General features: G+C 45.3%; 1 protein-coding gene across 1 annotated transcript in view; it reads right to left on the bottom strand.

Annotated features, from left to right (window-relative positions):
• ENDOV (endonuclease V) overlaps window positions 1-11,542 on the bottom strand; it is a 158,571-nt gene that overhangs the window by 85,348 nt on the left and 61,681 nt on the right. The window lies entirely within an intron of this gene.

The following is an 11,542-nucleotide window of genomic DNA, read 5'->3' as shown; positions in this document are numbered from 1 at the left end:
AAGAAGAAGAAGAAGAAGAAGAAGAAGAAGAAGAAGAAGAAGAAGAAGAAGAAGAAGAAGGAAGAAGGAAGAAGGAGGAGGAGGAGGAGGAGGAGGAGGAGGAGAAGAAGAAGAAGAAGAAGAAGAAGAGGAGGAGGAGGAGGAGGAGGAGGAGGAGGAGGAGGAGGAGGAGGAGGAGGAGGAGGAGGAGGAGTTTGGATTTGATATCCCGCTTTATCACTACCCGAAGGAGTCTCAAAGCGGCTAACATTCTCCTTTCCCTTCCTCCCACACAACAGACACCCTGTGAGGCGTGTGGGGCTGAGAGACTTCAAAGAAGTGTGACTAGCCCAAGGTAACCCAGCAGCTGCGTGTGGATGAGCGGAGACGCGAACCCGGTTCCCCAGACTACGAGTCTACCGCTCTTAACCACTACACCACACTGGCTCTCCAGTGTAAGCAAACTGGTTGATCCCTTGGAGCTTGTCTCATGCAGCTTGCCCCTGTTCTTGACTTCTTTCACTGGCACTGGTATTTCAAGAGACCAGAGGGACAAAGCAAGAGGGGTGAACTAGCATTTCAGTGATGATATTGTGTATCTCCCTCTCAGCAGTAAATAGAGACTAGGAGATGCAAGTGAGGGAACGCCAAAGAAGTGGGTGGGATCTCCAAGTGTGATTTAGGACAGCTATGGTCATGCTACACCAGGGGTCCCCAGACTTACCGGGCTTTGGGCCGGTGCCTGCCGCGCCGATCGTGCGGTGGGCCGGAGGGCGGGGGAGTGCACGCCCGTGCACATGCGCGCACACACTTACTGGCGCACTGGCGATCTTCCAAATCGGGAAAAAATCACCGAAAATCGCTTGTGCGCATGCGTATGGGCCTCCCCCAACCGGAAAGTGCACCGGAAATGACCTCTTCTGGGTCGGGAGAGGCCCATACGCATGCGCACAAAGGATTTTCGGCGATTTTTTCCCGATTTGGAAGATCGCCGCCGCGCTGCGCGCCATAAGATCGGGCGGCGGCAGCGGGCGGCGGGGGTCGTCGTGGGCCGGATTGGGAGGCCAATTGGGCCGCATCCGGCCCCCGGGCCGTAGTCTGGGGACCCCTGTGCTACACAGACAAGCCCTAGTCCTATTATGTCCCTGAGAGCCCCAGAGACTCCAAATCAACTTCCACTTTGGCAGATCCAGTTAATGACATCTCTGAAAAGTCACCTCCCGTCTCTCTCTTTCATCCCTGCCTTCTGGTTGTCAGGGAAACAGCATCTTGGAACCTGGCTCTCCTTCATTATGTGCCTGTGACCCTAACGTAAAGCCTCTACTCTCTAAGAGAGCTTGATGTCAGAGTTTGCCCTATTTCTTTTTTTAAATGGTTCTATGCACATCACTCACTAAGGAGGAGGGATTTCGGTGGAGCGAGAGGAAGGGAGAAGGCCTCTTATTCTTAGGAAGCTGATTTTGCTTCAGAAGAGCTACCGGTAAGCAAAGCAGTGTATATTTCTTTCCCGAGGAATAATTCCAAACAAATCTGCAAATGCTTGGAGCACATGCAGCCAGAATTTCAGCAACAGGTGCAAATTTAATTTATTTACAATATTTGTATGCTGTCCAACAACAAATGTTCTCTGAGCGGTTGACAGGGAGCTTAAAACCAGCAAAAGGAAAATGCCAAGCACAACATAAAAGCAAATTAAATAAAGCTACCAGCACTAAAACATTAATACAATGCAGCATAAGAAAACACACACAAAGATTAAAACACCCGGGCGAATAAAAAGGTCTTCACCTGCAACCAAAAATTAAAACCTGGATGCCAGCAAGCCTACCTGTGGAGGGCAGTGCCTATGAGGATGAAATGGCAGTGATAGCCAATGTGGTACCCTCCAGGTATTGTTGAATTACAACTCCCACCAGCTCCAGGAAGCATGGCCAATACTCAGGTATGATGGGAGTTGTCCAACATCTGGAGGGTACATCCCTAGTTGAAAGAAGTAGCCAGTGTTGTCAGCTTCCTCCCTTCGGTGAAAGGAAGATAGGGAATGTACTCAGGGAAAGGAAAGGAAGATAAGGAATGTACTCAGTCCTACTCAGTTCCAATTATTACATCCGCTAATAGAGGTTGTGCAAGTCATTCACCCAATAATAATGGGTTAACAGAGAGAAACTGAACGTTCAGCAAAGGGATGGAAGACCTCCCCAGAAAACAACTTTGAGAAAGTGGATTCCTGTGACTTCTGCCCAGTATGTAGCTGTCTTGAGCTCTCTGTAACCGGAGAATGTTTGCTTTATTAGCAAAAAGGAGCAACTTTCCTTCCTTGGCACCACTTTAGCATATGCTTCTGCTGCTCAAGAACCAGAAGGACTGAAGACCATAGAGGATGGAACAGAGGAGTTTGCAGTGTTCACCATTTCCAGGATATAGTGGTTTGGGCACATTTTTTGTTTCACCTTGGGGCTTGCAATGCCAACTGAGTGGCACACTCAGTGGATGTTGGGTGTGTTTGTCAACTCCATTAATCACACAGTTATTTCACATGAGAAGCTGGGCGGCCAGGTGAACAGTGCTGGCCTGCAACAGGGAACTGGCATGTAATTGAGAGTACGTGATCAGTCAGGCCACCTAATATTTTGAACACAACCTTCTCTTGACATGCTTTCCTGAATGCATACATATATTGAAGATGTGGCAAGATTTTAGTTTTACAGGGGAGCTTGTGCCTCTGGGTAAAAACACAAGTATGATTCCAATGATATGATATGCTTTTTCAGTATCAGTGATGCCTTACATTTCTTGATGGTGCCAAAGAATGAAAGGATTGGTGTGTCACTTTAATGATTCCAATTGCTCCCCCCCCCCTTTTGGACCATACCTTACAACTGAGATAGAAGACTCAAGCATGTTGTAATAGTGATTCATGAGATACTAGGACCTATGGGACCAAAAGCAGATGGCAATCGTGAGAAGGAGAAATGAATGTGAGCAATCCCCTCTGCTTTTTTAAAGGCATTTACAGACATGCTTAAAGGTAATGCAGACACAAAACAATTTACAGACAAATATAATATCCACATCTCAATGGCTCCCTCTAAGCTGTGCTCTAAATTGAGCACAATTCAAAGTGTTGGTGCTGACTTTTTAAACCCTACAGACAGGAGCGTAGAAAGAGGGGGGTGATAGGGGCGCTCCACCCCGGACAGCGCGATCCCGAGGGCGCCATCGCGGCTGCCTCCCCGCCCGCACGGGGAGCCCCGCCCCCAGAACGCATGCCATCCCCGCCCCTGCCTGCTCTCCGCCCCCGGTGCCGGAGCATGAAGCTCCGCCACTGCCTACAGAGCCTTGGCCCCGTATACCTGAAGGCGCGTCTCTACCGTCATTGTTCAGCCTGGACACTGAGGTCCAGCTCCGAGGGTCCCTCACTGTGAGAAGTTACAGGGAACCAGCCAGAAGACCTTCTCAGTAATGGCACCCTCCCTGTGGAACGCCCTCCCATCAGATGTCAAGGGGATGGATGACAATACAACTTTTAGAAGACACCTGTAGGCAGCCCTGTATAGGGAAGTTTTTAATGTTTGGTGTTTTATGTGTGTTGGAAGCTGCCCGGGGTGGCTGGGGCAACCAGCCGGATGGGCAGGGTATAAATAATAAAATTATCATTAATAATAATAGCCAACTCAAGTGGTAAGTGCTGATAGGACTGGAGCCACTGAGGGACAACAGAGATGTATCAGCATGCTTAGGGGAACCCCAAGGTTTGTGGAAGTAGATTTACAGAACAAAACTCACAAGGGGGCAACTTCCCGCCCCCAGCCCGGTCCAAAAGGGGACTGGGCATGCTTAGGCAAGTAGGAATGTATCAGAAAACTTGGAGGAGGGCATGGTTGACTGGAACTATGAGCAGGCACCCTCCTGCTCAGATGTGACAGTGTACTGCAACATTTTGCTGCAGGTTCCCGTGGTAATCCTTCAGAAATACACAGCTCAATACAAAACATGTTTACTGAGAAGTAATCCCCGGCGTTTCAGTGGGGCTTACTCCAAGGTAAGGGTGCACAGAGTTCCAGCTGAACCACTGTTGCTGCTTCTCTCACACAAACATTTATGGCCAAACAGGGCCTCAAAAAGATATATTTTTAAATAATAATTTTTAAAGTACAGTTTCTAAGGGCAGTCTTTTCATGACCAGAAGGAGTGGTTACTATTGCAACTAAAATGCTATTTTTATGTGGCAAAATGCAGAGCTTACGGTACTTTGTGTTTCTGACAAAGCTCCCATCCGCCTTCTCTTCTGCCACCGCCACCGCCACCACGCCTGTTTGCTCTTTCCATACAACGGTGTCTGGCTTCCAACCAGATGATTCTCTCTCTCTCTCTCTCTCTCTCTCTCTCTCTCTCTCTCTCTCTCTCTCTCTCTCTCTCTCTCTCTCTCTCTCCTCCCCCCAGTTTCTGTGGGTGTGGAGAGAGAGAGAGAGAGAGAGTTGTTTTTGTTGCATCCCAGTGTTCCATCTGCTGGGAAAGAATGCCAGCCATAGGCACCACAACAGAAGTCATCCTATGATGCTTCAAAAGTGCACTCTTAGCCTAGCACTGACAAGTGTTACTATGATGAAAAGCATGCCGTCTTCATCCCATGGACTAATACAGAGATAGGAAAGCCCCTCGCCCCCCCCTAGAGGTCCACATTCCTGTGGACTACTGCAATACACTCTACGTGGGGCTACCTGTGAAGGTGACGTGGAAACTGCAATTAATCCAGAATGCGGCAGCTAGACTGGTGACTGGGAGCGGCCGCTGAGACCACATAACACCGGTCCTAAGAGACCTACATTGGCTCCCAGTACGTTTCCGAGCACAATTCAAAGTGTTGGTGCTGACCTAAATGGCCTCGGTCCTATATACCTGAAGGAGCGTCTCCACCCCCATCGTTCAGCCCGGACACTGAGATCCAGCGCCGAGGGCCTTCTGGCAGTTCCCTCGCTGCGAGAAGCCAAGTTACAGGGAACCAGGCAGAGGGCCTTCTTGGTAGTGGCGCCCGCCCTGTGGAACACCCTTCTATCGGAGGTCAAGGAGATAAACAACTACCTGATATTTAGAAAACACCTAAAGGCAGCCCTGTTTAGGGAAGTTTTTAATCCGTGATATTTTAATGTATTTTGGTATTTATTGGAAGCCGCCCAGAGTGGCTGGGGAAACCCAGCCAGATAGGCGGGGTATAAATAATAATTATAATTATAATTATAATTATACATTGGGGGTCACATGCTAGTAGTGGCCAGCGTCAGAGCCAATGATGGGTTGAAACAGAGACAAAAGTGTTCTGGATTAATTAATCCATGCTTCAGTTTTCACCAAGGGACCCAGGTGGCGCTGTGGTTAAACCACTGAGCCTAGGGCTTGCTGACCAGAAGGTCGGCGGTTCGAATCCCTGTGACGGGGTGAGCTCCCGTTGCTTGGTCCCAGCTCCTGCCAACCTAGCAGTTCGAAAGCACGTCAAAATGCAAGTAGATAAATAGGAACCGCTACAGCGGGAAGGTAAACGACGTTTCCATGTGCTGCTCTGGTTTGCCAGAAGCGGCTTTGTCATGCTGGCCACATGACCTGGAAGCTATACGCCGGCTCCCTCGGCCAATAATGCGAGATGAGCGCGCAACCCCAGAGTCGGTCACGACTGGACCTAATGGTCAGGGGTCCCTTTACCTTTACCTTTACCTCAGATTAGAATTTTCCAATACTACGCAGGGTTGCTCAGAAGCAAGCATTAATGGGTTTGGTGGGTCATTTTCAAATACGTATACAAATGTTTGTTTGATTTTTAGTACAATAGACCAATACAACTACTATTCTGGAAAGCAAGTGAAAGCAGTTCCTGACTTTAATGTGCAATGCATAAATGCATATGCATGCACGCACATATACCCTGTTTCCCCTATTTAAGACGTAGTCATAAAATAAGCCATAGCAGGATTTTTAAGCATTCAAGGAATATAAGCCATACCCCGAAAATAAGACATAGTGATAGGCGTATCAGCAATGCCAGCCGCGGCAAGAGGAGGAGGAAAAAAATAAGACATCCCCTGAAAATAAGCCATAATGGGGTTTTTTTGAGGAAAAATAAATATAAGACGGTGTCTTATTTTCGGAGAAATACAGGTAGCAGAAACCTAACTACCGGTATTTGTTCTCAAACAGCCAGGAGGGGGGTTCTTTCTTTCAAGTCATGGAACCAGGAAATGAATTTTCAGAAATCGATTACCGTAATTTTTACTACCCCAAAAAATACTGTCCCTCCCAATTGTTTGGAAACTATGTAGAAAGAAAGAGGAACACTTTAAAAAAGCTGGGAGAGATAAGGAGGAAATGAATAGGACAGAGAGAACTCTTGTGGGATGGAAGGGGGCAGCTTTAGGTGGAATTAGCAATTGCATAAAATGAGGCTGGGGCTGCAAGTTGAACTATGGGCTGGATTCAACTAACCCAGTGGGCCAGCAGAAGTCTGCACAAGGGCTCCTGCTAGCACCGTGGAGCTTCCCCCCAACCCCCCCCAGTTCCTCAGCCCCCAATCCACTCTGAAAGGTTGGAAGAGCCCCCCCCCAGAACAGGGCACAGGGAGAGGAGAGAGGAGAGCATTCCATCTGGCCAGCAGAAATGCTTGCACTGATGGAACAACCGTGATAGCATTACATTGGATCCCACCCAGTGAAATTTGTTATTGCAAGATGTGGTTATGACCACCAACTTAGATGACTTTCAAAGAGGTGGAGACCTATCATGAAGAAGCAGTTAGGGAACAGATAAAACTGCATGCTGGCCATTTTGTTTCTCACTGGCAGGAAATAAAAAGTTGTGGCCTAAATGTTTGTGTGTGTTGGATGATTTTAGTTTTTTTTTTAAAAAAACTATATATCTCACATTTGAATGAATAGGCCACTTGTGTACACATTAAATACATTACTTTGAAATATTGAGGTCCTTCTAATATATACCCCAAGCCTTCCCTTCCTCATCTACTTACTACCGGTAGCTATTTCACTTCTGTCCTGTCTTTTCATATTTCCTCCATGAAGTTCCTTTCCTTCCACTTCACCCAGATATATGCACAGCACTCATTACACTGTTATCAGACCCCAGACTCTTTTTCCCTATAGTCAGGTTGCGTGACACTATTTCCCAATTATTTCAGTGCAAAACCATACTACACTTTGACTCCCATGCCACTCATTCAAATGAGCAGAGCCTGAACATCCAGAATTCACAATGACGTTCTCATCACCAGTGTAAAAATATAGATTTCTTGCTGCCTTGGAGAAGAACAGACACCATGCCACTAAGATGAAATGACTCGATTGGCATAGTGAAGCTTGGAACTGAGAGTGCTTTCTCACATCATGAAAATGGGATTCATTCAAAACTGGGACCTTTAAGCTTTGCAAAATGTGTAAGAGTTAATCAGTCCACAGGCTGGGTATGTTCCCTGTATATTCTTCTAAATGACTGTATGTATGCCACAACAAAAGATAAAAACTCTCGTTTCCTAGTAATCACCAGCTGTATAGGAAGGTTTCATGACAATCTAAATGGAACACTTGCTGATCATCCTGTCTCCTGCCCACATCACATCTGATGATTGGTGTTTTATGAGTCAGATGGAGTGTGCTATCTTCACGACCCCAGAAGCGATACCTGGAAGGTGTCACCAAGTATTTAGATTGTATTTTTTAGCACCTCAAAATGCAACCGAATACTGACATGTTCAAAAGGCTCATGCAATGCTGTTTCTCCTCAAAATTATTTATTCCATTTTGACATACTACTACTACTACTACTACTACTACTACTACTAATAATTTATTATTTATACCCTGCCCATCTGGCTGGGTTCCCCCAGCCACTCTGGGCGGCTTCCAACAAAACATTAAAATATAGAAATCCATCAAACATTAAAAGCTTCCCTAAACATGCCAACAAGTCTTAGGAAACAAGCCTGAAAGTCAAAATGCTTGGGAGCCACAGATCTAGCAGACTGATTCATGAAACATAGTTACTGGAATGTGCTATTCCATTTAATTTTTTGCTCAAGACTCCTGCCAGTAACTCTTACTTTGGATCTAAGGAACTTTTCCCTCACATTCTCTCGCTCTCTCCAGCATTCATTTACACTTATTTCCCCAGTGCATGATTGTAGCTTTCTGAGCATCCACAAGCATGCTCAACTATGTGATACTTTCTGCTAGGAAGGAGCTATAGAATCAGAGGTGGAAGGGATTTAATCAAGTCCATTCCCCTGTCACACATATGAACGTGTTTAAAGCTACCTTTGTCGATGTACCTTCAGCTTCAGACTTGAACATATGGCTTGAAATGGTATGATCCAGTCCAGTTATACTGCTACTATCTAAACTAATCTAGCCGTAAACTTGTCTAGCCTGCTCTTCTACCGTAGTGTTGATTGTACCACATTCCTAAGCAACCCATTCCAATGTACAGTACCTCCACTCTTAACAGGGAGTCCATTTCCCCTCACATCCAGGCTAAATGTAACACTTTGAGACCATTATTTCTTCCCTTGTCTATTTTAGACAAGGAGAACAGTGGATAGTCTATACAAAACCCAGCTTTTCCATGTTCTTGCTTACTCCTCTCCGTGGGTATTCTCAAAGACCTTTCCACCAGCACTGGATATCTGGAGGAAACTCTCCCTGCAGTGGGCAAACTTGATCAGGCTTGGGACTTGACTTGCTACTGAATTTTGCCTCAAGCAAAGTTTCAAGGTAGCTTTGAAGGTTCCTCTTCAGGAGAAACACAAGAGGGATTTCAAGGAAAGCTAAACAAAGAAGAATCTCAATAGGACTAGCATTGTTTCTCAGAGGTGGCGAGGGTGGCATCCTCACATCCATAAACACCTTCCCCTGAATTTGCTCATTCCATCCTTTGTTTTCCTTTGCTTCTCTCATCCCTGACCTTCCTCTGTCTATATGCTCACCCTTTAGACTGCAAGCTCTTTGGGTCACTGAACTGCAAGCTCTTGGGTCTCAATTTACTTATACTGTGCTGTGTTCCTGTACATTACACTAAAACAGCACACTTCCAGGCGAATTGATAATATGACAAAATAAGCAAGCAAAGCCTGTGTAGGCAGAGGGTGGGGTTGCCATTAGGATCCCATCAGGTATTACAGTGGTACCTCTACTTACGAATGACTCGACTTACGAATGTTTCTACTTACGAAGAAGCTCCGTCTGTCATCTTGGATGCTGTTTAGATAGGATTTTTTCTACCTACAAATTTTTAGATAGGGTTGCTTCGACTTACAAATTTTTTCTCCCAATGCATTACTACGGGATTCGACTTACAAATTTTTTCTACTTACAAATGTGCATTTGGAACGCATTAAATTTGTAAGTAGAGGTACCACTGTATTGGCTATTGGGGCTGGTTCAACTGGGTTCCTAAGCACAACCTCCCCAGGGAAGCAGCCAATGCAATTATTTGGTGATGCAGGCGGTGGCAATTGCAGGCTTTGTTGCTATCAGCAGTTATCAGCCTATTGTCACTAGTCCTCAACAAGCACGCTGTCCTTCCATCTGCATAGAGGGAAGGCAGTATTACTGTGCCTCATCCATTTCCCCAGTTGTCAGAGGAGCCGAGATTTCTACACCATGATGATGAGAAATATATCAAGAATGCTTTGATGGTGTTTCCTGCTTGGCAGGGGGTTGGACTGGATGGCCCTTGTGGTCTCTTCCAACTCTATGATTCTATTATTCTCAATGTTTGGGATATGGGATGGCTTTTCACTCTGGAAGGAAGCGGGCAAGCAAGGAGGAGGAATTAGTATGGAATTGAGTGGCAAAGAAGAGGAGAAGGTTTGGGGAATGCTTTGAAGAGGGGGTTCTTTTCATGTTTTGGCTTTCTTCCCTTTGTTCCCTTCCCTCCCATTACCTTCGTCTACAAGAGTAGCACGACTCGCCTAGCAGCTCAAATAATACTCCCCCCCCCAACCTCTTACATCAATATTGTTATGTTTTATACAATAGCACCAGCTGGTAGGCAGCCATCATATACAGTTATAGGCATCGGTAGGAATCACTTGCAGTATGCAAACACCTTGCCATTAATCGGTGAAGCTTGGACGCTCAAAATCAGTGTGAGTAAAGGCCACTGCATTTGCAGGAGTGTCACCAGGGCAGAGGGTCCAGGAGCTCTTTCAGAAGAATGAGCAGGACAGCTCCCAAATGCAGCAGGGCCTACATTTTGAAATGAGGTAAGACAAGTAACATCTGAAAAGCCTCTCCTCCCAGGCCCATAAGACCATTAAGTCCAAAGCCTAACATTTCCTAAGTGCACTGCTGGGTATATGACCAGAAGGCAGGGTGCAGACCAGCAGAGGGCCTCTGTTGAATAAGCTATAGGGCAGATGATTACCTGACGCTCTCCCTTCCTTCCACAGCAACAAGCAATAAGAAAACCAGGAAAACATCCTTGTCAGAGCCATAGGGCTTTTAAGAAAGAGAGGGAGGGAGGGAATTTTACTCTCCAGAGCTAAAGCCCATTAAATCTGGGGATGGCAGAGCAGATGGAAGGCTTCGGTTGAGTGAGGACAAGACCCAAGACTTGGGGGGAAGGGTCAAAGGAACAGACAGACTCTTAAGAGCCAGGGATTTAGTCTGACCTGACTCCCTTTCCTTGGCAGCCCATATGGGAAAAAATAACATTTCCGCAGTACGGATTGAATTTTACTGTTAGACTGAGGAAAATTAACCAGAATTGAAAGGGAAACTGATTTTTCTATCCCTCAAAATATTATAATTTGGTAATAAAACAGTTTCTTATGAATATGGAATTTTTAAAAGAAAGCAAAACTTGTGGTGAAATACCAGAATCAGCCCACTTATCTTTCTTTTTTTTTCTTTCTTTTTGATTGGTCTCATTGTATGCCAGGGTCTTATCAGCAAATGACAATTTACCAACCAATCATAAATTACATAACACTTGTTATGGAGCTTGAGGGATTTCAATAGGATTTTCCCCTCCAGGCAATCTGAAGAATTCTGACATAGCAAACCTACTATAATGACACGTCAAGATTTTTTTTTTTTTAATGGTAAGGTTCTAATGGGAAAGTTTTCCAGAAGTTTGTCTAATCACTTAGCGGAGAGGTTAACTGGAAATGTTATATTTATAATAGTTTTTTCCTTCAGCATATATATGTTCTGTCTTAAATAAAATGAAGCTGTCTTTACAAAGGTCAAGGTAACTTACTAATCAATCATAGGCAAACCTACATTCTCAAGGATTTAAGAGAAGCCCCTAAGTATTATGTATACTCAGTCTTTCAAATTCCAGTTCCTCAGCCCCAGCCAAGCTATTTAAAATTCTGTTCAAAGTGTTGTCTATTGAACAGACATAATTAAGGCACACTGATATCTATGATTTATCTGAAGTACAAATGAATAAAGTTTATTGTGTAAGTCCGTAGATCATTCCAGGACATACAAAGAACCAAAACTTTCATAAAAGCGTAGTAGTTACATAAAATATATACATATCCTTAAAATAAACAGAG

Source organism: Zootoca vivipara, chromosome 2, assembly GCF_963506605.1.
Source record: "Zootoca vivipara chromosome 2, rZooViv1.1, whole genome shotgun sequence".
In the NCBI taxonomy this organism is placed as follows: Eukaryota; Metazoa; Chordata; class Lepidosauria; order Squamata; family Lacertidae; genus Zootoca; species Zootoca vivipara.
Note: the sequence above shows the minus strand (reverse complement) of the source record. Positions and strands in the feature narration are given on the sequence as shown.